Genomic DNA, 25,192 nt, shown 5'->3' with positions numbered 1-25,192 from the left:
TAGCTGCTCCTTTCAATTTTTTTCTAACTATTGTATGGATAGTAACATAACAGAAGTTGCCAGAAGATACCAGAATGTGAAAATGAAACTTAAAAACAGAGGAATGGATCCAGCTTCTGCGCATGTCACAAGCTACATGAGGAACAGTGTTAACACCCCTAGTAACAAGAAAGGTACATGTGTGAAAATGTACTAATTGGTCAAGGGATAAGGGGGCGGGTATACACAGACACCTTTTGATTGGCTGAAGGTAAACCCTTATAATGCTGTGCACAGAAAATAGAACACTGAGTAGAGTCTGAGCTTGCACTGCTTGATTGTAATGCTCACTGCTCCTAAAGAAACCACGCCTTTCTTTATAATAAATTTCTTAGATTGACTCTTAGAGCTGGTCTTTACTGGTCTTTCCTTATCGAGGTTTTTAAACATATGATGCCATGACTTGGATTCCCAGGAGGCCTTGTGCAAACCTCTGCGGGACGTCTGTCTCAGGTATCGGGCGTGCGGCAGCCGTCCAAGTCTACCATCTAATACCAGGTGTTACAAGCACGGCTGGCGTCGGTAATCAGCATGCGGGAGCGGTGCTTTTCTCAGGGCCGTGCGTGTGGCCGGAGCTCGATTTAGTTTTAATAACCTCGCCCGAGATGTCGGAACAGGTAAGATTTTAGGACCCCTTCTCATAAAAAGGTCCCTGTTGTTATTACTGTTATTGTACGCTTGTGTAAAAGTAGATCTTTTTCTGCGCTTTCGTCTGCACTTTCTTTTCTGTTTCGTTCGCCATTTTCTTAGATCGTGATGTTCACTAAGTTATGTTCGCAAAAGACTCCTACCTTTTCTGATGCTGATGTGCCGCTTACTCGAGTGCTTGCATTCCTTCGCCCAAATGAAAAGTTGATTAGGACTTGCCACTTTAAATGGGTCACGTTGGCAGCGAAGGAAGCCTTCCTCATCTGGCCTGCATATGGCTCGTTCGACACTGTTTTGTTGTCCCGTTTGAAAGAATTTATTAATAATAAGAACGCCTCTGACGCCAATAAGCTGAAAGAACATTGTCAAGTGCATAGTTGGTTTGTTTTAGTTAAATCATTTATTGAAAATGCAAGTTCTCCCTCACCGAAAGATAAAGATGGCGGAGCCCACGTGCTCCCGGCTCCTCTTCCGGCTCCCCCTGTTGCTCTTCTTCTGGATCCAGTTACAATGCCCCTTTCCCTGCCTACGACTGTCGATGATACTGGAGATATGCCTCTTGGTGCTCCACCCCCTTATGATACATCATCCAACCCACACCCATACGCTGACGTACAGGCACGCCTTCAGCAAATGGCGTTTTCCGCCATTGCCACCACCCCTGTCCAAGCCACACCCCTCAAATGTCCCGCCCCCATGACTGCCATTGGCTACACCCCTTTAGTCTTAGACCGAATCCCACAGCCATCTCCATCTGCATAACAGCCCACACCCATTGCTAGTACTCCTATCTCACAGCGCCCGCCCCCATCTCCTCGATTCCACTCCCTCAAGAGGATGAAGGAGGCCTCATTTCTGTCCACGGTACCTTATATTGTACTCCGGTCCCCCTGCAGCTTCTCCCGATCATAATACCTTCGCCCCTCCTCCTCGCAGCCCCACTTCCATTCTTTCTGATGACCTTTTGGGACAGCTAGCATTTGAAGACCCACCTACTTCGTCTCCATTGCAACCTTCTGTAGCAGAAAGTCAGATTGTTTCAGCTTTACGACAACACTTGACCGACCATATGACCCCCCGAGTAAGCCGATTTATGACAGTCCTTTGACGTTTGCTGCTGCTACCTCAGTTAAAATTCCTGCCACTACTTCTTCCCCGTCTCTGCCAGCATTAACCCCCGGTGACTACGTAGCGCATCAAGAACGCTCGTACCAGTATGTTTTTCCCTGGTTAGATAATTTGGCTGGCTGGACAGAAGCCTTAAGTCCCCAAATGAGACTTTACCCACAAGCCGGATCTCTTATCACTGCCAATATGAACACTGCTCGTAACGCGATTAGAGGTAACCCGAATCCTTCCTGGTCCACAAAAATTCAAGCTTACATAGACAAAGGATTGAAAGTGTGGGAGAAATATGAAGGCCAGTACCCCACTGCTGCGGAAGCCATGAGCAACCTCCATAGACCCCGCTCTCTCGACCCCTGCTGTTGTTCTCCCTATTCTAACTAAGGCACAGCACAGAGGTACTCCCATTCAGTCATATTTACCTTGGTCCTTCACGGACCTGCACAATATCCTTTCTAGCCTTCCTTCTATTTCTCATGGCACCACTGCCTGGATTCATAAATTTGAAAGCCTCACCTCGGCTATGCAGCTTGCGGTTGGGGACATCAAGGCCCTCTTTGCACAAACCCCTGGATTAGACCAATCTGCTGTTTGGACTGCAGCCCAGCGTTCTTCCGTACTGTTGACACAGGACCACAATGGAGATTCTTTTAACTCACATCGTTCCGCCACGTGGGACGCCCTTCGCCATTTATTTCCACAACAACGAGATTTTTCCAAACTGACCTCCGCCCGATGGGACCCCAAATTTACGCCATTCGACACCTATTTGCATAATTGCCAGGAGATGTTTAATCAGGAAGTGGGAGGATCCTACTGTGATACCAATTCCTTGCCTATGTTTTGTCACATGCTTGTTCAAACCTTACCCGATAAGGTTCGCCAAGCCTTGGGTAACGTTGTAGGCTTACAGAATATGATGTGGGGTCTCATGCACAGTAATATTCTACATCATATTCAGAAATTCCTGGATGCCAGAGACAAGTCGCAAGAGGATCTAATCAAGACGCGGATCAAGGCTAGTGCACTTATAATTAAAAATCGCAAAACCCCCAAGCCAGATACTTCCACTGAAGATTCCTGTTTCTTCCAAACCTCGGCTCCTCAGGAATCCTTCCGCGGAACTAAGGGAAGGTCATCGTTGCATCGCCCATTACAGACCTGGAATTGTGACATAAGACCCCGTGATTGGGAACACCAGGATTACGCCCCCGACTGGCCCACACCTCAAAGAAGAGGGCCAGGACAACAATGCTACCAATGTGGCCAATTTGGTCATTATGCTCGGGATTGTCACTTCTTAGTCCCTTCTTCAAATCCTCCTGGACAGGACAGTCAGAATCCTATGAGAGGCCCCTCATACCCAAGCCCTAGGGGACAATCTCCATACCCGACGTTCAATCCTCGTACATGGACAGGACCAAAGCATCAATACCCTCCCCAATGATGCCGAACTGCGTCATCTCTTGTTGCACCAATAACTATCCCTGATGACTCGCACGCGCCTACTCTTGAACTAATACTGAATAGCAAACACCTCGTGCGATTCCTAGTAGACACGGGAGCCTCTATTTCTGTTCTTTGTTGCCTACCACCTTCTGTTGCTCTATCTACCTTGATGTTAATTGTTTCCCCTCAGTTACATTGTAAACCGGTACGATAAGACCTAGTCTTGAGCATCGGTATAGTAAAAGAAATTAAATAAATAAAATAAATAAATCTTCTGCATCTCAGCCCATTACCGGTCTTTCGGGTACCTTCACCCTATTAAGATGTACTCAAGTATGTTCCCTCCAATGTGGAGATGAACAACATGATGGTCGTTTTATATATGCCCCTAATTGTCCTGTGAACCTCCTGGGTCGAGATCTCCTCTCTAAATTTCGAGTGCAGTTGAATTTTTCCCATTCTCACTCCCCTACCTCTTTGATTATGGCGGTTTTGGATCATTTCACAGATCAACACGATTCTGCACTGACTTCAGCCCCCAAAGACCTATGGTCCATGGATGGTGAGAATGAGTTTGGATTTTTCCCATTCGGCACATCCTTATTGTATTCGCCTTAAGGACGACAATGTAGGGCCCCAACAGGTTCAATATCCACTACCCTCCGAAGCCCTTCCCTCTATAGAAGTAGAGATTCAGAGTTTGCTCACAGCAGGAGTGCTGGAACCCAGTGAGTCACCCTATAATACACCTTTGTTCCCAGTAAAGAAAAAGAAATGGAGATGGAGACTGGTTCAAGACTTACGGGTGTTGAATGATCTTACTATACCTATTTATCCCAATGTCCCTAACCCAGTGACTCTCCTACATTGCACACTGATTCACCAATTTAAGACATGTATTGATCTCTCCAACGCTTTCTTCTTTATTCCCCTTGACCCCTCTTGTCACCCGTTGACATCCTTTCAATTTGGACCACGCACTTTTCAGTGGACGTGCCTCCCATAGGGCTTCCGAGACAGCCCAACTATTTTTAATACCCAGTTACGAAAAGATTTAGAACTGTTTGAGGCCACATTACCTGAGAACGCTAGCCTCTGCCAATACGTTGACGACCTGCTCTTTACGGCTATGGATGAAGCCCTCTGTATCCAACTTTCAGTTCAGCTCTTGACTACCCTATATCACCTAGGATATAAGGTTAATCGCTGCAAATTCCTGTTGGCCCAGACTTCTGTTCCCTTTCTAGGTGTTCACCTGGGAAGTGGAGTGCACTCTATTAATGAAGACCTAGTATGATCCATGGTGTCTCTCCCTGTTCCACCCCTCACGGTTACCCAGACGAGCTACACTGGGCTTACTTAATTTTTGTCGTCTCTGGATTCCTGCCTTTAGTCAAAAGGCCCTTTTCCTGTACACATCTACAAAAACAAGTGAAAGGCTCACAGCCGGTACATTTCACTGCTCGAGACACATCCCGCCTGAAAGCCCTTATTACCGGGGCTATGCAAGCCAATACCCTACTGTCTTACCAACATACCCAGTCTTTGCACCTTTGGGTCATAGCTGGACACATACTTGGTCTGCCTTTGGTACACAAGACCAAATGGAAGCTGTTATCTTCCTTTCTGGTAAATTTTCCCCAGTTGAATTAGGCATGACTACTTGCGAAAAAGGAGTGGTCGCCTGTGCTGCAGCACCAGAAAAATTGAACCACTATATCCCATACGCCACGGTGATTCTCCACACTCAACATGATTTTAGCTTTCTTCTCAAACCTTCCCAAATGTCTTTAACTGCCTCTTGTACTGGAAAGTATAAAGCTATTCTCACCTCCTCTGCCACTACGTTACAGCCATGGGGCAAGACAATGTCCACCACGGCTACTTCTTTGGGCATAATTTTATCAGCCACGGATCCTTTCAACACTTCGCCTCACACTTGTGCCCGGCAGCTTCCTAAACCAGATGACCTTCCTTTACTTGCCACTCCCTTGGAAACTGGAGAATATTGGTTTACTGATGCTGGAGGAACCCTCCTGACGTCTACAGGTTTTGCTGCTTTACAACTCCTACGTCAATCAGATACGATTTTGGAAAAATACATGTTTTCACTCCCCTCAGATATGAGTGTGCAAGAAGGAGAACTAATTGCAGTTACATGGGTCTTGGACCACCTGCTGGAACACCATTATCCATTGGTCCCTGTCACTATTTACACGGACTCGCACTACGTTTTTTCTTCTGTACACCAACACTGTCACAAATAGAAGAAGAGAGGAATGACGACAAGTACGGGCACCTCTCTCAATAGTATACAGAAATGGCAGAAACTGTTTACGTCTCTTGAGAATTTGGTGACAGGGGAGAACATGTCGCGATTAGATGGGTCAAAGGTCACCAGAAGCCGTCATAATCATGGGAAGCGTTGGGTAATTACCTAGTTGACATGGAACTCCAAGACCTCAAACAGCATCAGCAAGACAGTATGCCCAACCCCTATCGCATCATGGCAACTACACGTTCTAGAGCGAGAGCCGAAGCACAAGCTACACACCCTCATGGCCCACTTCAGGAAGACAAGGAAACACCCTTTTGGTATCCAGAAGAAGATGTCCCCTCTCCCCTGCAAACTTCCTATCAATTCCAACAAGAAGCAACTGGTGCTGAAATTGACGAATGGATAAGTGCCGGGGCCATGCCTATCAGCCACCCCAGTGAAGACTGTTTCCTGTATACCCATCCATAATGGAAAGCCTTGTTTACCCTTAGCAGTGATCAGACACATTGCCTCCAGTTTACATTTGCCAGCTCATAGGCCAGCCACACAGCTCATGCAAGAACTATTGTCCGCATGGTGGAATCCGAAGATTTGTACCATATGTCACGAGACCGTGCAAATGTGTCATATTTGTATGGGTAACATTCCACGAAGAGGACCCCTTATTAATCCTGGACACATCCCCCGACCGCAGGCTCCAGGTATAGAATGGCACTGTAATTTTACGAACATGGGAAGCAGAGAGCTATTCCATCATTTTCTTTCGGTTTGCATCGACAGGTATTCACACTGGATAAAGGCTTTTCCCTGCAGAAGTGAGAGTAGCGATGTGATGGCAAAAGCATTGTGTCAAGAAATCATACCGCAACATGGGTTTCCACACTGCATAGTTACTGACAACGGCATCCATTTTGCCAACAAGTTGGTGGACACCATCACACAATTACTGGGATGCCACCATCGTAGAGTGGCTATTTACAAACCTCAGAGCAACGGTCTTGTGGAACGATACAATGGTCTATTGAAGACACGACTGCGGTTACTAATGGAACAAACTGAGGGTTCGTGGTTAGACTGTCTACCATGGGCATTGTTGTATTTGCGAAATGCACCTCTGTCCGAATTATGCCTATCACCATTTCAACTACAGACAGGTAGGTTTATGCCTTGGGTAACTCCTAGTACGGCTATGATGGACCGTCTCCCTGCATATTGGAAAAATCTATGTGATGCTCTGACCTACATGCATTCTTTTTCATGAACCCCAGATGATCTCGACGAAACAATCTCAATCATCTTCCATGAGTAAAAGTGGGGGACCTAGTGTGGTGAAAGAATTACACGCATAAGAGTTGGAAAGATCCCGTGTACATAGGACCATTCTCGGTCTCTGCTACTACCCTGACAGCTGTCAAGCTAGGACAAGACACGGTGTGGACCCACCTAAGAGACATCCGCCCGCAGCCACAACTTACCGACCTTGAACCTGACGCAGACCCTGAAGAACAATTGCCCCTTCTGACGATTTGAACTGAGACAAAGACAAACATTTAAAATGCTGAAATGTTCCAACAACCCCTGTTTCTCTCCTTTGATTCCTGAATGTATGTAATTTTGGTTCTGTTTATCATTTTTACCTCCCTTAGCCTGTTCCTATATTTTCAGTTTGGCATTCATATTCTGTAACCCGTGATAATTTAATCTATTAATTTATTGCCCTTTCAAGCCTTTCCTTCCAGCTGTTTAAGCTTCCAAGTTTTGCAGTCCTTGTTAAATGTAACTTTTTGTTTCTTCTGATTATAATAAGTTGTTTACATTTACTATTCTGTCCCCGTTCGATATAAACCGATCTGATATGGTATTTAACCTTGAAGATCGGTATAGAAAAATGCTAAATAAATAAATAAATAATGTTTTGCTGTTTCTATATGTGGTCCATTTGGGTTGGCCTGTCCCTATTGCCTATGTACAGCACTGACTCTGACTGTGCAGCATGCATCACCATAACGATAGACGGCATAACCAAAACTTCCACCCTATTGTACAAGTCCCAATACGAATGTGGAGGGATTATTACGTATTGCACATACAACTCCACACTATACGGTATATGCACGACTGGGAATACAATCACTTGTTTTGACCCCACTGAAAAGCCTGTCCAACAATGGATACAAGTCCATAAAGGAGAAACTCCTCAGGGTCCACTTATGGTATCTGCCCTTTTGCTCCCTACTGATGAGCCAGTATCCCTTATTTTTGAAGTATGTACCCTACCCGCATCTTGGGATATGTCCTATAGATGCGGCAACAATTTGGCTTGGTACTATACCTACATGCATAACCACAAGTATGTATGCCCCAAAAGAAGGCCATACACTGGCTCTCCTACTTCTCACTGTGCCGAAAGTAAGGCTGACTCTTATTGTGCCTATTGGGATTGCGTTGCCTTTACCACGTGGGATCATAAATGGGCCCAATGGGCCTCCCTAACACTTATACCGAGCATGTCAAACTGTGAACTCAATACTTGTAATAAGGTAAACTTCACCCTCCTAGCACCCTCAAAATTCCTCCAAACCTGGGGAAATGTATTTGGTATGCGAATCTATGCTACAGGAACTGATCCCGGTGGCCTTTTCTATGTCCACAAGGTAACTACCCACAGAAGCCCATTAGATCACTACGCTATTTTTAAAGAGTTTTATCAACATGTCTAAGAACCTTTTCCTGTGGCCCCTTGCCAATGCTATTACCACCTCTCTAAATGTTTCTAACTGCTATGTTTGTGGGGGAACCAATATGGGAGATAATTGGCCTTGGGAAGCGAAAGAATGGGATTGGAAAACACCTTATAATGTCTCCAGTATTCAGTTACACCCAGATATGGGAAATCACAATGGGTATTGGCCCACTCCATTGTTGCAACATGGTGCATTCATAGATCATATACAGCATTACATACTATAGCTGTGAGTAACTCCTCTTGCTTGTCACAATCATCCCACAACCATACTGCGAGAGCTCACATGATTATTTCTCATTGGCCTAATTCTTCTGTAACCCCGAACTTTACTGGTTGGGACGTCGAGCCCTTCCTCTCCCTAAGAAATGGACTAACTCCCCCGAGCTGGTATGCCCCAAATGGACTATACTGGATATGTGGCACCTATGCACATACTTCCCTGCCTAAAGGATGGTTTGGCACCTGTACCATGGGCACCATTCATCCCTCATTCTTCTTGATTCCCCTAAAAATGGATCAACAACTAGGGATGCCCCTGTACAGTACTTATTCAGAATGACGCAAGAGAGAACTTAAGATAGGTAATTGGAAAGATGATGAATGGCCCCCAGAACGAATCATAGCTTATTACGATCCTGCCTCCTGGGCTCAGGATGGCTCTTGGGGTTATAGAACTCTGAAATATATGTTAAATCGTATTATAAGATTGCAAACTGTTGTTGAAATAATTACCAATGAAACTGCTAAAGCGCTGAGAATATTAGCTGCACAGCAAAAGGGTTGCCAGAGCGCCATTTATCAGAATCGTCTAGCGTTAGACTACATACTAGCTTCTGAAGGAGGACTATGTGGAAAATTCAACCTCAGTAACTGTTGCCTACAAATCAACAACAAAGGTGAAGTAATGGAAGAAATCACCCAAAATATGGTGTCTCTTGCTCATGTGCCTGTGCAAACTTGGAAAGGACTGGATGTCACTGATCCTTTTGGATCCCTTGGATCATGGTTTTCGAGATTAGGCTCAGGTTTGAAAATACTAATTGGCTCAGTATGTACCATTGCCTTAGTAGGACTTAGTGTCTGCTTGTATTTATTTTAAACCAACAATGCATTGTAATGGTAAAACCAAATGGCCTAAATGTTCCCAACAATCAATTAATAATTGGCTGACAGGCTGATGTAATAAGACGCATGCAAAAAACAAGTGCCCAATATGAATGCCCATTTTCCTAATGTACACAAAACCACATCTACTTTGTGCCTGATGCAATATTCAAGTGAGCATAAAATCGGATTGGCGTAAAAAAAGGTGCCCTAATGGAGAAATGAGTATCTCTGGCACTCAAAAATTGATTGCATTGGGCAGACAGACATCTAAATTATGCATACCTAACAAAAGGGCATTATTTACATGAAGTGATGGGGGGGGGGGGAAAGGCTGATGTGCACGGAGCAGGAGAGGGACCTTGGGGTGATGGTGTCTAATGATCTGAAGTCGGCGAAACAATGCGACAAGGCGATAGCTAAAGCCAGAAGAATGTTGGGCTGCATAGAGAGAGGAATATCGAGTAAGAAAAGGGAAGTGATTATTCCCTTGTACAGGTCCTTGGTGAGGCCTCACCTGGAGTACTGTGTTCAGTTCTGGAGACCGTATCTTTAAAAAGACAAAGACAAGATGGAGGCGGTACAGAGAAGGGCGACCAGGAAGGTGGAGGATCTTCATCGGATGACGTACGAGGAGAGATTGAAGAATCTAAATATGTACACCCTGGAGGAAAGGAGGAGCAGAGGTGATATGATACAGACTTTCAGATACTTGAAAGGTGTTAATGATCAAAAGACAACGACAAACCTTTTCCATAGGAAAAAAATCAGCAGAACCAGGGGTCACGATTTGAAGCTCCAGGGAGGAAGATTCAGAACCAATGTCAGGAAGTATTTCTTCACGGAGAGGGTGGTGGATGCCTGGAATGCCCTTCCGGAGGATGTGGTGAAGACCAGAACTGTGAAGGACTTCAAAGGAGCGTGGGATAAACACTGTGGATCCATAAAGTCAAGATGCTGCCAATGAAGAGTGGGTGACTCGCCAGAATGATGGCTACTGCCTGGAGTCAATACCCTTATTAAATAAACATACACATGCTTACTGTGACTCCAACATCGCTCTAAGCTTCAACAACAAGAGGAAATGTGGAAAAAAGGATTTGCACTCACAAAGAGGGGAGTAGCTGGCTTGTTACGGCGGTTACTACCCCAAATCAAAAAAGCCTGATACTTCACTTTCAATGCATATACAGCATAGTTCTCTGATTCAACGGCAGGGGAGAAGAAAAACTGATACTTCACACATCCAGCAGAGCTCTCTGCTTCAACGGCAGGGGAGAAGAAAAGAGGGTTCGCACTCACAAAGCGGGGAGTAGCTGGCTTGTTACGGCGGTTACTACCCCAAACCAAATGTGCCTGATACTTCACTTTCGATGCACATCCAGCATGGCTCTCTGCTTCAACAGCATGGGAGAAGACTGATACTTCACGCATATCCAGCATAGCTCTCTGCTTCAACGGCAGGGGAGAAGAAAAACAACCAATAAGGGCTGTATAACATAGTCTGGGTAAAACAAATAAGCATGGGTGTAGCTTGCTTATTGCGGCAGCTACTACCCCTAACGAATCAAGCTAGATATTTCACTTGGATGCAGCTCCATCACTGCTCTCTACATTAAAGGTGGGGGTGGAAGGGAAATAGAACCAAGAGCTAAGAGAAACAGATAAGTATGAGAGAAAAAATGTGTGAAGCTTGCTGGGCAGACTGGATGGGCCATTTGGTCTTCTTCTGCCGTCATTTCTATGTTTCTATGTTTATGTTTCTATATGTTAATCTGCAATGCCTCTTGCTTACTAAAAGAAAAGGAATTATCCACGATATTTTAAGGTGTCCTTTAGCCAATCGGCTTGCTCCTCTCTAACACTCTCTATATACATTTTCTTATTTTTTTGTTCTAACCTGAAATCACTAAATTTTATACTAATCTCTCTAAACAACCCTACCTTACCAGGGGCACATTTATCACAACACAGACGGCCAATTCTTTTAATGTTTCTCATGAGGCCTTGACTGCAAGATATCTTTACTCCACTTCCAGAGCTGGAGCTAATTTTCCCACATTAAAAAAAATATGCATTGGGCGCCCAGCCTTTGGGTGCACTTTCCAGCATTGGACAGTAATAGCTAATGTCTACATTTCCATAGAATTTACATTCATTGGGCGCAATTGGATATTAGGGATGTGAATCGTTTTTTGACGATTTAAAATATCGTCCGATATATTTTAAATCATCAAAAATTGTTAGGGCCACGATACAATACCAATTCCCCCGATTTATCGTCAAAAAATCGTAAATCGGGGGAAGGGGGAGGGCAGGAAAACCGGCACACTAAAACACCCTAAAACCCACCCCCGACCCTTTAAATTAAATCCCCCACCCTCCCGAACCCCCCCCCCAAATGCCTTAAATTACCTGGGGGTCCAGCGGTGGTCCGGAACGGCCTCCTGCAATTGAATCGTGTTGTCTTCAGCCGGCGCCATTCTGCGCCGCCATTTTGCAAAATGGCGGCGCAAAATGGCGGCGGCCATAGACCAACACGATTCGACTGCAGGAGGTCGTTCCGGACCCCCGCTGGACTTTTGGCAAGTCTTGTGGGGGTCAGGAGGCCCCCCCAAGCTGGCCAAAAGTCCCTGGGGGTCCAGCGGGGGTCCGGGAGCGATCTCCTGCCGCGAATCGTTTTCCGTACGGAAAATGGCGCCGGCAGGAGATCGACTGCAGGAGGTCGTTCAGCGGGGGTTCGGGAGGGTGGGGGATTTAATTTAAAGGGTCGGGGGTGGGTTTTAGGGGGTTTTAGTGTGCCGGTTCACGATTTTCACGATTTTCACGATACTCTAAACACCCAAACGGCGACGATACGATTCCCTCCCCCTCCCAGCCGAAATCGATCGTTAAGACGATCGAGGACACGATTCACATCTCTATTGGATATGTGTTTGTTAGTGTGTGCATTATCAATGTGCTAATTTCCTTTCTGTATTAATAGTTATTTTTACACACACAAAACTCACGCCCAATTGTCAGCAAAACCATGTGCTAGGCTGGTTGCACATTATTACATCGGCCTGTAAGAAAGCTATACTTAACCTTGTGGAAGGGATGAATCTTAGTATGTACTTATATGCTCATGAATAGAAGAGCAACAAACATCCCAATGGTGAGCCACACCAACAGCTTTCCCTATGGTCTTGACAAATCTTGTTATCACACAGATCCTAGCCTTTCATGATAAAGTGATATTTTATCACTGAGGAAAACTGATGGAATATTTGGGGTTTATCATCTATAAATTAAAAATGTTTTTCATATGCTATTTGATGCCACACAACAAATAAATTCCAAAAATGTTAGTAGAATCCCAAAACACAAAAGCAAACACTAGCCAATAAAAAACTTTCAATTTTAATTTTTGTAGGCCATTATAAGTGGAAAGATTCTGAGGAACATGCCTTTTAGAGAAAACTACCACATTTTACAATCATAGTCCCAATAAAATGAGGGGTGCTTAGCATTGTGTGTGATCGCATAACGCATGCACAGGTTTCAACACCGGAAAAAACGACACCTTTCTTCCTGGCATTATGCTGTGCAATATGCCCGAAACTGGATTTGCGCTAAAAATCACAAATCCCATTGAGAGAGAGAGATTCCAGGGAGGCATACATAATAGTCTACTTTTTATACCACTGTAAGAGGGGCAACTAGTAACTCTGGGTGAGGTTTTGGTGTTGGGCTAGGTTTTGGAGGCAGTTTTACATGCAAAGTCAGAGGTACGAACAACACAGTACACATCAGTGAAGATTTGATGTGATTTGGAGTGAAGACAGGTACACAAAGATGAGATTTGTACAAATAGGTCGATGTACATTGTACAAATCTCATCCTTGTGTACCTGTCAATACTTCATCACATCAAATCTTCATTTATGTGTACTGTACTGTGCTGCTCGTACCTTTGACTCCTGCCAGCCCTGGCACCCAAAGGCTCAACCCACAGGGAATGAGGGCTGGTGTAGGTGAAGCTCCAGCGGCCACTGCCTATCAGCCCACTCTACCTGCTGACGATGGGGACCCATAGGTCCTTACCTACGGTTTGCGTCAACCCCACCTCGGCCCAAGGGTCCACCTCCAAAGCAACAGGTCGCAAAGGCCATAGACTCAGTGGAGCCGCGTGCCCTCCAGGCCATCCCAGGTCTGGCATCCAAGGTACAAGAACAGCAGCAGTTTCTTGAGGCATTGGCCTCCTCCATGGATTGTTTTTACGCCCGGCTTGATGCCCTCACCAATAATCCAGTTTCTATCCCAGCTCCACCTCATCCACAGCCATCACCATCGATGCCTCGAGCCTTGATGGCCCTACCAGTGCCCCCACGCTTCAACAGTGACTCTAGAATCTGCGGAGGGTTCATTAACCAGTGCTATATGTAATTCGCACTGCAGCCCTCTGTCTTCCAGGATGAATTGACCAAAGTCACCTTCATCCTTCTCATCTTGAAGGGAAGGCGCTGGCTTGAGCTTCCCCCCTGTGGGAATGGTCAGACTCCCTTTTAAGGGAATTGTATCAGTTTGTGGCTGTGGTTTGACGGACCTTCGATGATCCTGGGTGGCATGCCGTGGCAAGCACCAGCTTATTACATCTTCGTCAAGGTCAAAGAAGTATCTTCGACTATACCATCGAGTTTCAGACTTTGGCTTCCAAGCTCACCTGGCAGGAAGACTGCCTACGAGCTATCTACCTGGATGGACTTTCCTCACAGTTGAAGGATGAGTTGGCTGCTCTCACAAGGATGAGTTGGCTGCTCTCACAAGGACCTTAGACGACAGGCCGAATTGAACACCATCTCCAAGAGCATCACCGGGAGAGTCGGATGCCCAAGAAGCCCTCTCGAGTTCAGTCCCGTTCGCCACCGACCACCAACCCCGCCTCGGCAGGGACACTACTGTGGCTAAGATGGAAGAGCCCATGCAGTTGGGTCGTGGGCGACTGACACCAGAAGAGTGCCTCCAGCGGACACAAACCGTTCTGTGTCTGTATTGTGCTAAAAATCACAAATCCCATCACAGTTTCGGGCATATTGCACAGCATAACGCCAGGAAGAAAGGTGTCGTTTTTTCCGGTGTTGAAACCTGTGCATGCGTTATGCGATCACACACAATGCTAAGCACCCCTCATTTTAATCTACTCTGCCTAAACTTTTCCCATTTGGGAAATATTTTAAAATTTGCATACACATCTCATGTATTATTTATCACTAGCTGTACCTGGCCACATTGAGAGAGAGAGAGATTCCAGGGAGGCATACATAATAGTCTACTTTTTATACCACTGTAAGAGGGGCAACTAGTAACTCTGGGTGAGGTTTTGGTGTTGGGCTAGGTTTTGGGGGCAGTGTCTTATTTGTTTTAGTTATATGTAAACCGATGTGATATTTCGATCGAATGTCGGTATATAAAAACAATAAATAAATAAATAAAATAAAGCCTTTTACATAGACAAAGGCCGGGAAGTTTCCTGGACGGATAGAACAGGTTTGTAGATGGTGGCCAGGTGCTCCAGCCATCCCAACTCCCTCCCCCCCTTCCCCGGCAGTGGACAGACTGGCTCGGCGACTCTTTTACCCTTTCCTCCTCCTGTGTGTAACTGTCCGCAGTCCCTACTCCCTCCCATTTTGCATAGGCAGTGTTGGGATAGATGTTTTTTTTAATATTTTGTAAAATTAAAGTAGGAGCATGAGACTGCTGTTGAAAAGAAAACAAGTTTATCTTAATGTTTTATTTGAGAGTGGTGACAAGTTTTGAAAGGGGGACAGAGTTGTTGGGATTTGCCACCTTGTATAACACACAACAAAAACACTCAGCTACAAATGTAGGCATGTGCTGTCATTTTCATTTCATTTTGTTAATTGTGCTTTAATTAGTGCATGCTAAAATGATAAACTTGCTCTAAAGTGAAAGCACACAAACCATATTAACACATGCCAAATGGGTTTAACATGTGTTAATACTATTTAGAGTGCACTAAAATGAAACAATGCAAAATTAAACAAAAATAAAGCAACACAGACAAAAACATTTTCAACTAAACATCCTTAGTCAAAATGCAAAATAATCTATACAAGTTTAGATATTAAAACATAGCCAATAATCAGTGTCATTTATCAAATTGCGTTAGGGCCTTATCGCAGACACTAGGGCCCCAACGCCCATGATAACACCATAATGTCCATCTATATAAATAAAAATGTAAATGTTCGTTTGTTCAAAATCTTATATCTCCGAAAGTTCTTCACCGATTGCTTTCAGATTTTCACACAATGTTGCATTCGATTTCGCACGTGTTTTTATATACCTATATTATATAGATGTCACACCTGTGACAGGTAAAAACATGCTTTTCGTGAAAAACAGCGCCATCTGTTAGATGTAAAAGTGACACACGCTATCTCTGACCGACGGACCGCAAATGCGCAGTAGAGAGCAGCTCTACCGCACATGTGCAGACCATAGAGCTCTGTGCTACGTGCTGGGTGTCACGGAGGGGAGGAGAAAAGGGCAGACGAGTCGCCGCTCCGAGAAATAGCTCAGCCCGTTCCTCCGCCGCTGGGGAAGGTGTCTCTGCCCGAGACAAGGGCTATAACAGAGTACATCCAAGAAAACCTTGCGAAGGGATCCATCGGCCCCTCTACCTCTCCTGCTGGGGCGGGATTCTTTTTTGTGACCAAGAAAGATGGTTCACTTAGGCTGTGTACTGACTACCGTGGCCTAAATGCCATTACCAGCAAAGACAAGTATCCTCTGCCACTTATCACAGAACTATTCGATCGTCTTCAGAGTGCATCTATTATTGCGTTCGTGCCTATTCTCGCCCTTGCTCACCTTCGGCTCTGACGGACAGATGTGGCCGCGGCTTCTCTTCGCCATTTTCTTCCTGGAATCCTCGGGCTGGCATGACGCTACGGATCCGCCATGTTCCTGATGACATAAGGGCGTGCGTGCGTGCTCCAGACTTTGTACCAGCAAGGGTGCAAACCTCGGGGGCGTCCCCCAGTAGTGACGTCATCCGCTTCCAACATAAAAGGTTTTTGATTGCTAATTCGAATTGAGTTAGCAAGGACAAGGGTAGAAACCCCTTCCTCGCAACTCTCGGGGAATCCTTTCTCCGCTGCTCTGCCTCTACAGACTCACCTAGGGGTACCCGCTCCTCGGGGGCCCCGCTCTCTCTCTTCTTGATTTCAGATTGTTGGATGGGATCCAGTACTTGCTCCTCGAGGGCCTACGTTCTCGAATACTCAGAAGACTCCTATTGCCTGGCGATCACAGACATGAACACAGTGAGTCCTATTTCAGAAAGAACCGGTACTCGCTCCACGAGGGCCCATGTTCCTAATCTCTAAGACTCCCTTCAGTCTAAGACGTTATCGCAGGTACAGAGATTGAGAGTTACCATTGCAGATTGCAGATAGGAACCGGTACTCACTCCACAAGGGCCTATGTTCCTAATAACTTTCTCAGACTCTCTTCTTCCTCAGAAGATATCGCATACTTATGGATTACTATTACAGATCTACAGATAGGAACTGGCACTCACTCCACGAGGGCCTATGTTCCTAAATCTCTCCTAACCTCTCTTTCATTCCAGAAGCCATCCCATACACAGTTATTGTGAGTTCTATTTCAGACTGCCTATAGGAACCAGTATTCGCCTGTGGCTCCTGTTCCTGAATACTGAAGACTCTCTGTTGCATAGGAAGACATTACAGATATCTACAAATGTGAGTGTATCATCTACCACTGGTTATATGTCCAGCATACCCTGTCTACTCACTATAGTCTCTCCTTTCAGCTCAGCAACTCAGAGATCGTAATTCCAGTATCTGAGGGTCTTCAGCCCTGCCGGGCACATCAACTCACTACTGCCATCTCTGGTGGTTCTACTTCCAGTCTAATAAATAACTCTGTGTTTGTCTCAATACTCCAGCCTATCTGGTGGTCCCTCTCAGGATCTGCACTTGAGGGTGCTGTCATCTGCCATCGGCCCAGGGATTCACTATTTCTACTAAGTGTTACTCCTTACACTAATAGAGCGGTATCATCATCTGCCACTCTGTGGGAGCCAACTCACATCAGACAATATCAGATAGCCTACTCCCCGTGAGGATCATACAGGTTGCTGGCTCCTCTTTCTACAGGAACAAAGCATAACACTTTGCCAACTCTTCCCTTCTGGGGGAGCAGAGCACTAACAGATTGCTAACCTCTCCTCCTACAGGAGCCCAGCCTATCAGATTGCCAACTCCTCCCCTCGGGAGGAGCTGATTGCTATCAGATCGCTCACTCTGCCCTCCTGGCGGGGTGAGCGCTAACATCTATATTCACAAAATTGGACTTACGCGGGGCATGTAACATGGTACGAATCCGTCCCGATGACATTTGGAAGACTACTTTTAACACCCGGGATAAGCATTATGAATACCTGGTGATGCCTTTTGGCCTCTGTATCGCGCCCGCAGTTTTCCAACGAATGATGAACGAAATTTTCAGAGATTTACTGTATACCAAGGTTGTGGCCTACCTGGACTATATCCTTATCTTTTCTAAAGACCTGGCCACCCACCGCACTGATGTCCGACCGTCCTCCAATACCTCACAAGAACCACTTGTTTGCAAAATTGGACAAATGCTTGTTTGAGAAATCCAGTCTGCCTTTCCTCGGATACATTATCTCCCAACAAGGATTTTCCATGGACCCGGCTAAGTTAAAAGGAATCTGGGATTGGCCGCAACCTGTGGGTCTTAAAGCTCTCCAGTGATTTTTAGGGTTTTTAAACTACTATTGCCATTTCATCCCGCGTTACTCCACTCTGGCTGCTCCTTTGACAGCCCTAACTGGTAAGGGCCAGGATACTAGAAATTGGACTCCGGAAGCCGTCGCAGTCTTCCACCACCTCAAAGAAGCCTTCCAGGTGGGGTCTTGCCTACATCACCCAGACTTGAACCGTCCATTTCAAGTTTCAGTAGATGCCTCCACTATTGGAGCTGGGGCAGTCAACGCACTTCTTTTGGTACTACAGTCCCATGCTCATTTTACTCCCGTAAATTCTCATCTGCGGAGCAAAACTATAGTATAGGAGATTGTGAGTTACTTGTCATAAAGTTGGCCCTCAAAGAATGGTGCCCGTGGCTAGAGGGTATGCAACATATGTTCACTGTGTTCACCGATCATAAGAACCTGGAACATCTGAGCCAGGCCCAACGTCTCAATGCTGTCAAGCTTGATCGGCTCTGTTCTTTTCCAGGTTCAATTTTGAGCTTCGTTACCGTGCAGCTGATAAAAACCTCTGGGCAGATGCCTTATCACGCTCTTTCGAGCCTGAAGACTCTCCAGAAGAGCCTAGCCATATAATAGACCCAGCCTGTATCTGTTTGTCTGCTACTCACCCAGTCCCTGCTGGGAAGACTGTCTTGCCCCGATGACTCCGAGACAGAGTTCTCTACTGGGTGCATGATTCTAAGTTTGCCGATCACCCAGGGCGAGCACGAACCTGGCACTGCTCCAGCGGTTCTTCTGGTGGCCTACTATGGTCTCTGACGCTAAAGCATACGTCGAATCCTGTAACACTTGTGCACAGCAAAAGCCCCCGGTCGGTCGACCTTGGGGTCTCCTGCAACCACTTCCAGCTCCCGAGGAACCGTGGACCCACCTGTCTACGGATTTCATCATGGATTTGCCTCCATCAAAGGGTCATACCATAATATGGGTAACCATAGACCGATTTTCAAAAATGGCCTATTTCGACCCTCTACCGGGCCTACCATCCGCTCCAGAATTGGCATGCCTATTTTTTCACCATATTTTCAAATTGCATGGCCTACCCAAGGACATTGTCTCTAATAGAGGCCCACAGTTTGTTGCTAGATATTGGTGCACTCTTTGCCGAAAATTCGGTATTAATATCAGTTTAACCACTGCCTATCATCCCCAAGCTAACGGACAAGCCTAGCAAATGAATCGCTCCTTGAAGCCTTCCTGCATGCTTCCATCAATGACCGCCAAGACAATTGGTCTGAACTTGTATCCTGGGCGGAGTTTTCTCACAACTCCTACATCGCCACTGCTACAGGCACGTAACTGTTTTCTATCATCTATGGAAAACAACCACGACCACCACTGCCCATATCTTTGTCAGTACCATCCCCTGCTGCACAGGCAACACGGATGCCCTCAAGACTTTATGGGAGCAGGCAAATCTTCGCTTACGTGAAGCCGCTTCCCGGGCCAAGAGAACTGCTGACAGTCACAGTGCTCGGCTCCTGAATTCCTCCCTGGCCAGAAAGTCTGGTTAAGTACTTGTTATATCCGACTCAGAATACCTTCCCAAAGGTTCGCTCCAAGGTACATTGGACCTTTTACAGTCACCTGATGCTTTGGACCCATTACATACCAGCTTCAGCTGCCTCCTACGGTGGGAATACATAATACGTTTCACGTATCTCTCTTAAAACCTGTGGTTGTATCCTGGCCTTCCTGAAAGGCTCTTGAACCACCTCTACTCGTGGCTGATACTGATACGATGTACAAGGTACATGTAGTCCTCGACGTCCACCATGGGGGCCGCCGGTGAGAATACCTCCTTTCATGGGATGATCGTTAGATGATCGAGGGGTTAAAGGGGCACTTAGAGAAGATAAGGCCATCGCGGAAAGATTAAATGATTTCTTTGCTTCGGTGTTTACTGAAGAGGATGTTGGGGAGGTACCCGTAATGGAGAAGGTTTTCATGGGTAATGATTCAGATGGACTGAATCAAATCACGGTGAACCTAGAAGATGTGGTAGGCCTGATTGACAAACTGAAGAGTAGTAAATCACCTGGACCGGATGGTATACACCCCAGAGTTCTGAAGGAACTAAAAAATGAAATTTCAGACCTATTAGTAAAAATTTGTAACTTATCATTAAAATCATCCATTGTACCTGAAGACTGGAGGATAGCAAATGTAACCCCAATATTTAAAAAGGGCTCCAGGGGCGATCCGGGAAACTACAGACCGGTTAGCCTGACTTCAGTGCCAGGAAAAATAGTGGAAAGTGTTCTAAACATCAAAATCACAGAACATATAGAAAGACATGGTTTAATGGAACAAAGTCAGCATGGCTTTACCCAGGGCAAGTCTTGCCTCACAAATCTGCTTCACGTTTTTGAAGGAGTTAATAAACATGTGGATAAAGGTGAACCGGTATATATAGTATACTTGGATTTTCAGAAGGCGTTTGACAAAGTTCCTCATGAGAGGCTTCTAGGAAAAGTAAAAAGTCATGGGATAGGTGGCGATGTCCTTTTGTGGATTGCAAACTGGCTAAAAGACAGGAAACAGAGAGTAGGATTGAATGGGCAATTTTCTCAGTGGAAGGGAGTGGACAGTGGAGTGCCTCAGGGATCTGTATTGGGACCCTTACTTTTCAATATATTTATAAATGATCTGGAAAGAAATACGATGAGTGAGATAATCAAATTTGCAGATGACACAAAATTGTTCAGAGTAGTTAAATCACAAGCAGATTGTGATAAATTGCAGGAAGACCTTGTGAGACTGGAAAATTGGGCATCCAAATGGCAGATGAAATTTAATGTGGATAAGTGCAAGGTGATGCATATAGGGAAAAATAACCCATGCTATAATTACACAATGTTGGGTTCCATATTAGGTGCTACAACCCAAGAAAGAGATCTAGGTGTCATAGTGGATAACACATTGAAATCGTCGGTGCAGTGTGCTGCGGCAGTCAAAAAAGCAAACAGAATGTTGGGAATTATTAGAAAAGGAATGATGAATAAAACGTAAAATGTCATAATGCCTCTGTATCGCTCCATGGTGAGACCGCACCTTGAATACTGTGTACAATTCTGGTCGCCGCATCTCAAAAAAGATATAATTGCGATGGAGAAGGTACAGAGAAGGGCTACCAAAATGATAAGGGGAATGGAACAACTCCCCTATGAGGAAAGACTAAAGAGGTTAGGACTCTTCAGCTTGGAGAAGAGACGACTGAGGGGGGATATGATAGAGGTGTTTAAAATCATGAGAGGTCTAGAACGGGTAGATGTGAATCGGTTATTTACTCTTTCGGATAGTAGAAAGACTAGGGGGCACTCCATGAAGTTAGCATGGGGCACATTTAAAACTAATCGGAGAAAGTTCTTTTTTACTCAACGCACAATTAAACTCTGGAATTTGTTGCCAGAGAATGTGGTTCGTGCAGTTAGTATAGCTGTGTTTAAAAAAGGATTGGATAAGTTCTTGGAGGAGAAGTCCATTACCTGCTATTAAGTTCACTTAGAGAATAGCCACTGCCATTAGCAATGGTTACATGGAATAGACTTAGTTTTTGGGTACTTGCCAGGTTCTTATGGCCTGGATTGGCCACTGTTGGAAACAGGATGCTGGGCTTGATGGACCCTTGGTCTGACCCAGTATGGCATTTTCTTATGTTCTTATGTTCTTATGTTATGGACTTGAAGAAATTTCTTTGGAACCAGCTCAGAACATCCTGGACAAAACCCTCCTCCTGAACTACCAACGTGCCCATGCGGGCAAACCCCGAACTCCAAGGGGGGGGGCGTAAAGGGGGGTACTGTTACGCATGCCATCCGTGGCAGACCCGTGGCACGGCCCCCTCACTTTTCCACAGGCAGCCTCTGGTTCCTCCTCGCTGGCAGCGGTGGGCCGCCAGCTCTGCCACAGTCCCCGGCGTTCCCAGTCCTGCTGCCACTGCTCGTCAAGCCTCTCCGCTCCCTAGTATTGCCTTTGCAACAGGTCTCCTCGTTGGTCATTCCTACGTTCCTGTTCCTTGTTGTTCCTGGTTCCTGTCTCTTTGTTCCTGCCCTGCTTGTGCTTTGGATTGACTACATGGATTTTGATTTTGGTTTGCCTGATGTTGCCATTGCCTATCTCCAGACCCAGACCTCTGATTTGCCTGACTATGCTACAGCCTATCTCCAGATCCAGACCTTTGCTTTGTCCAACTATGCATTGCCTATCTCCAGACCCAGACCTTTGCTTCATCCATTATCTTCGTGATCAGACCTCAGCTTTGCTTGACTACGCTATTGACTATCTCTGTGATCAGACCTCAGTCTTGCTTGCCACTGCCTCTGGATCGCCGCCAGCCCTGACTCAAGCCTACCATTGGACACCTCTTCTGCCTACTCCCTGGACATGGATTCATCAGGCTTCAGCCTACCTTTGCTCGAGCACCCCCTGTCTGCCTTTGTTCCATTGGCGCCCGAGTTTCCAGGACATTATCCAGTTCAAAGTAAGACTGTACCGTATCTCGCCTGCTGTCTCTGGGCTGAACCTAACCACTCCTGCAGTTATACACAGAGGCCCACCTAAGTCCTGCTGGCCCAGGCACCCAAAGGCTCAACCCGCAGGGAACGAGGGCTGGTGTAAGTGAAGCTCCAGCAGCCTCTGCCTATCATTTCACTCCACCTGCCATCGGCGGGGACCCATAGGTCCTTACCTATGGGTTGCATCAACCTCACCTCGGCCCAAGGGTCCACCTCCGATGCAACAGTAACCAGGATATGTTATACAGATAATTGTTTATGTAGGCCTCTGTCTTGAAGAGTGGAACCTCCAATAGGGGTGGTAGCAAGACTCCTGCTAGCCCCTGTAACTAGCTATGATCAACATGCAGGCACAGAGCTCTCCCCCAAACCATTTATCAGTAGAACCTGATAGTGCCATTAGCCCCCCATCTTTCCTCCATCTCATAAACTCCAAATTCAATGAGAATCATCTAACACCCCTCCCACCCCCCCCCAAAAAAAAAAAAACAACAACACAGTCTCCCTGGCAGCTGAAGCTGTTCCAAACAGGCACACCCCCAAATACCAGTACAAATAGGCCTACTTTTAATGGGTGCGAGAGCCTGAGTTATCAGTGCCGGGGGGGGGGGGAGGTGTACACTACATTCAGACATGTACTCATCTGGCAAAGTGCCACAGCATATCTGAGTTTAGACTCTGCCAAGTTTAACCCCCTCCCCCCCATCTCAACTCTATGAATAAACAATGTACGGCCAAGGTGGAATCAGGTAACAAATAGAGATGTGAATCGGAACCAGAATCAGTTCCAGTTTCTGATTTGTGGACTATCGGGAAATTATTTTTCCCGCGGTTCAATCCCGCCGATAACCCAAAAACACAGCCCGACCCTTTAAAATTAGTTCTTTGGTAGCCCCCACCCTCCGGACCCCTCCAACTGGCACAGGCACAGGCCATCCAGTTCTCCTACCATGTGACAGGGGCCGGCCAATGGCACGGATACCCTGTCACATGCTAAGGGCAAAGGGCCATCGGCGCCATTTTGGTTACTGGCAGCTGATGGCCCGAGAGCAGGAGAACGCTCCCGGGACCCCCACTGGACCCCCAGGTACTTAAAAATTTGTGGGGGGTTGGAGGGGTCCAGAGGGTGGGGGGATACTAAAGAACTAATTTTAAAGGGTCGTGCTGTGCTTTTGTAAGTGCCCTTTCTTCCCGCCGCCCCCCCCCCCCCCATAACGATAAGAGAACCCACGAAATTAATCGTGGGGTTTCCTATCACTATCAGGGACCCCCCAATATCTGACGAGATTGAAAATATCGTCCGATATTTTCAATCGTCAGATAAACGATTCACATCCCTAGTAACAAAGCGTGAGGGCATTTTCTCCCCATCCTACACATTCACCTATTTGAGGCATCCATTATAAACAGTGGAATCACAGGCTTTATTGTTTCAAAAGTCACTGTGTGCTAAATGTGTGCACACACAGTGCATGCTCTGGTATATGCATTGTTGTGGTAAGGGAGGGAACAACTAGTCCTACATCACCCCCAGACATTGATTTAGACAGCGGCTAACACAGCACATCACTCACCCAGATGCACACAGACCTACAGATCTGTTCTGACAATTTATTTTATTATTTATTTTATTTGAAAGCATTTATATACTGTTTTTTTTTAAATAAATTTTTGTCAAAATGGTTTACAAGGATAAAATAAAACATAAAATAATCAAAAATAAATGAATTTTTAAAATATACATAAAATAATCAATGGCTAGTCAGAGTGCTAGCATTTGAAGCCTTTTATAAATAAAAAGAAATTTGATGCCATAGGGCTTATTATTTCAGGGGGAATGGGTAAGGTGAGAATGTTTTGTACAGACTACCTCCAGTACCTATGCCCAAATGGGATGTTCCTGATTTGTTCACCATCAACTATCAATGATATATGTGCCAAGCTTGTTCCTACTTGCTACTGAGCCATTACTCTTCACAGAACATTATCTACACCTGGCAGCATGACAGACATCTGTTAGAAGCATATATGATAACTAAAATGTCTGAGTTCTAGACATGGGCCCCTCCAGCGCTCCGATGGCTCCTAATATTTGAATTTCTACATACAGCACTGAAAGTGAACATGCCAGAATGCCTATTACAGGATACCTCTGGGAGAATTTGCTCATACATTTAGCACAGTGCCAGGCTTTAGAAAGAGGCTGGGTGTAGGCACCTGAGGTCATCAGCTGACAAAACCTTCCCTAGCCTTAATGCTATGCACAGAGCTGATGAGTGAGAGTTTACCAACACACCTGCCTTGGTCTCGGTATCCACAATGTCCAAAATGCTCAAACACTATAGACTAGAGATGTGAATCGTGTCCTCGATCGTCTTAACGATCGATTTCGGCTGGGAGGGGAGGGAATCGTATTGTTGCCGTTTGGGGGGGTAAAATATCGTGAAAAATCGTGAA

Source organism: Rhinatrema bivittatum, chromosome 9 (assembly GCF_901001135.1).
Source record: "Rhinatrema bivittatum chromosome 9, aRhiBiv1.1, whole genome shotgun sequence".
Lineage (NCBI taxonomy): Eukaryota > Metazoa > Chordata > Amphibia > Gymnophiona > Rhinatrematidae > Rhinatrema > Rhinatrema bivittatum.
This window is presented reverse-complemented; position numbering follows the sequence as displayed.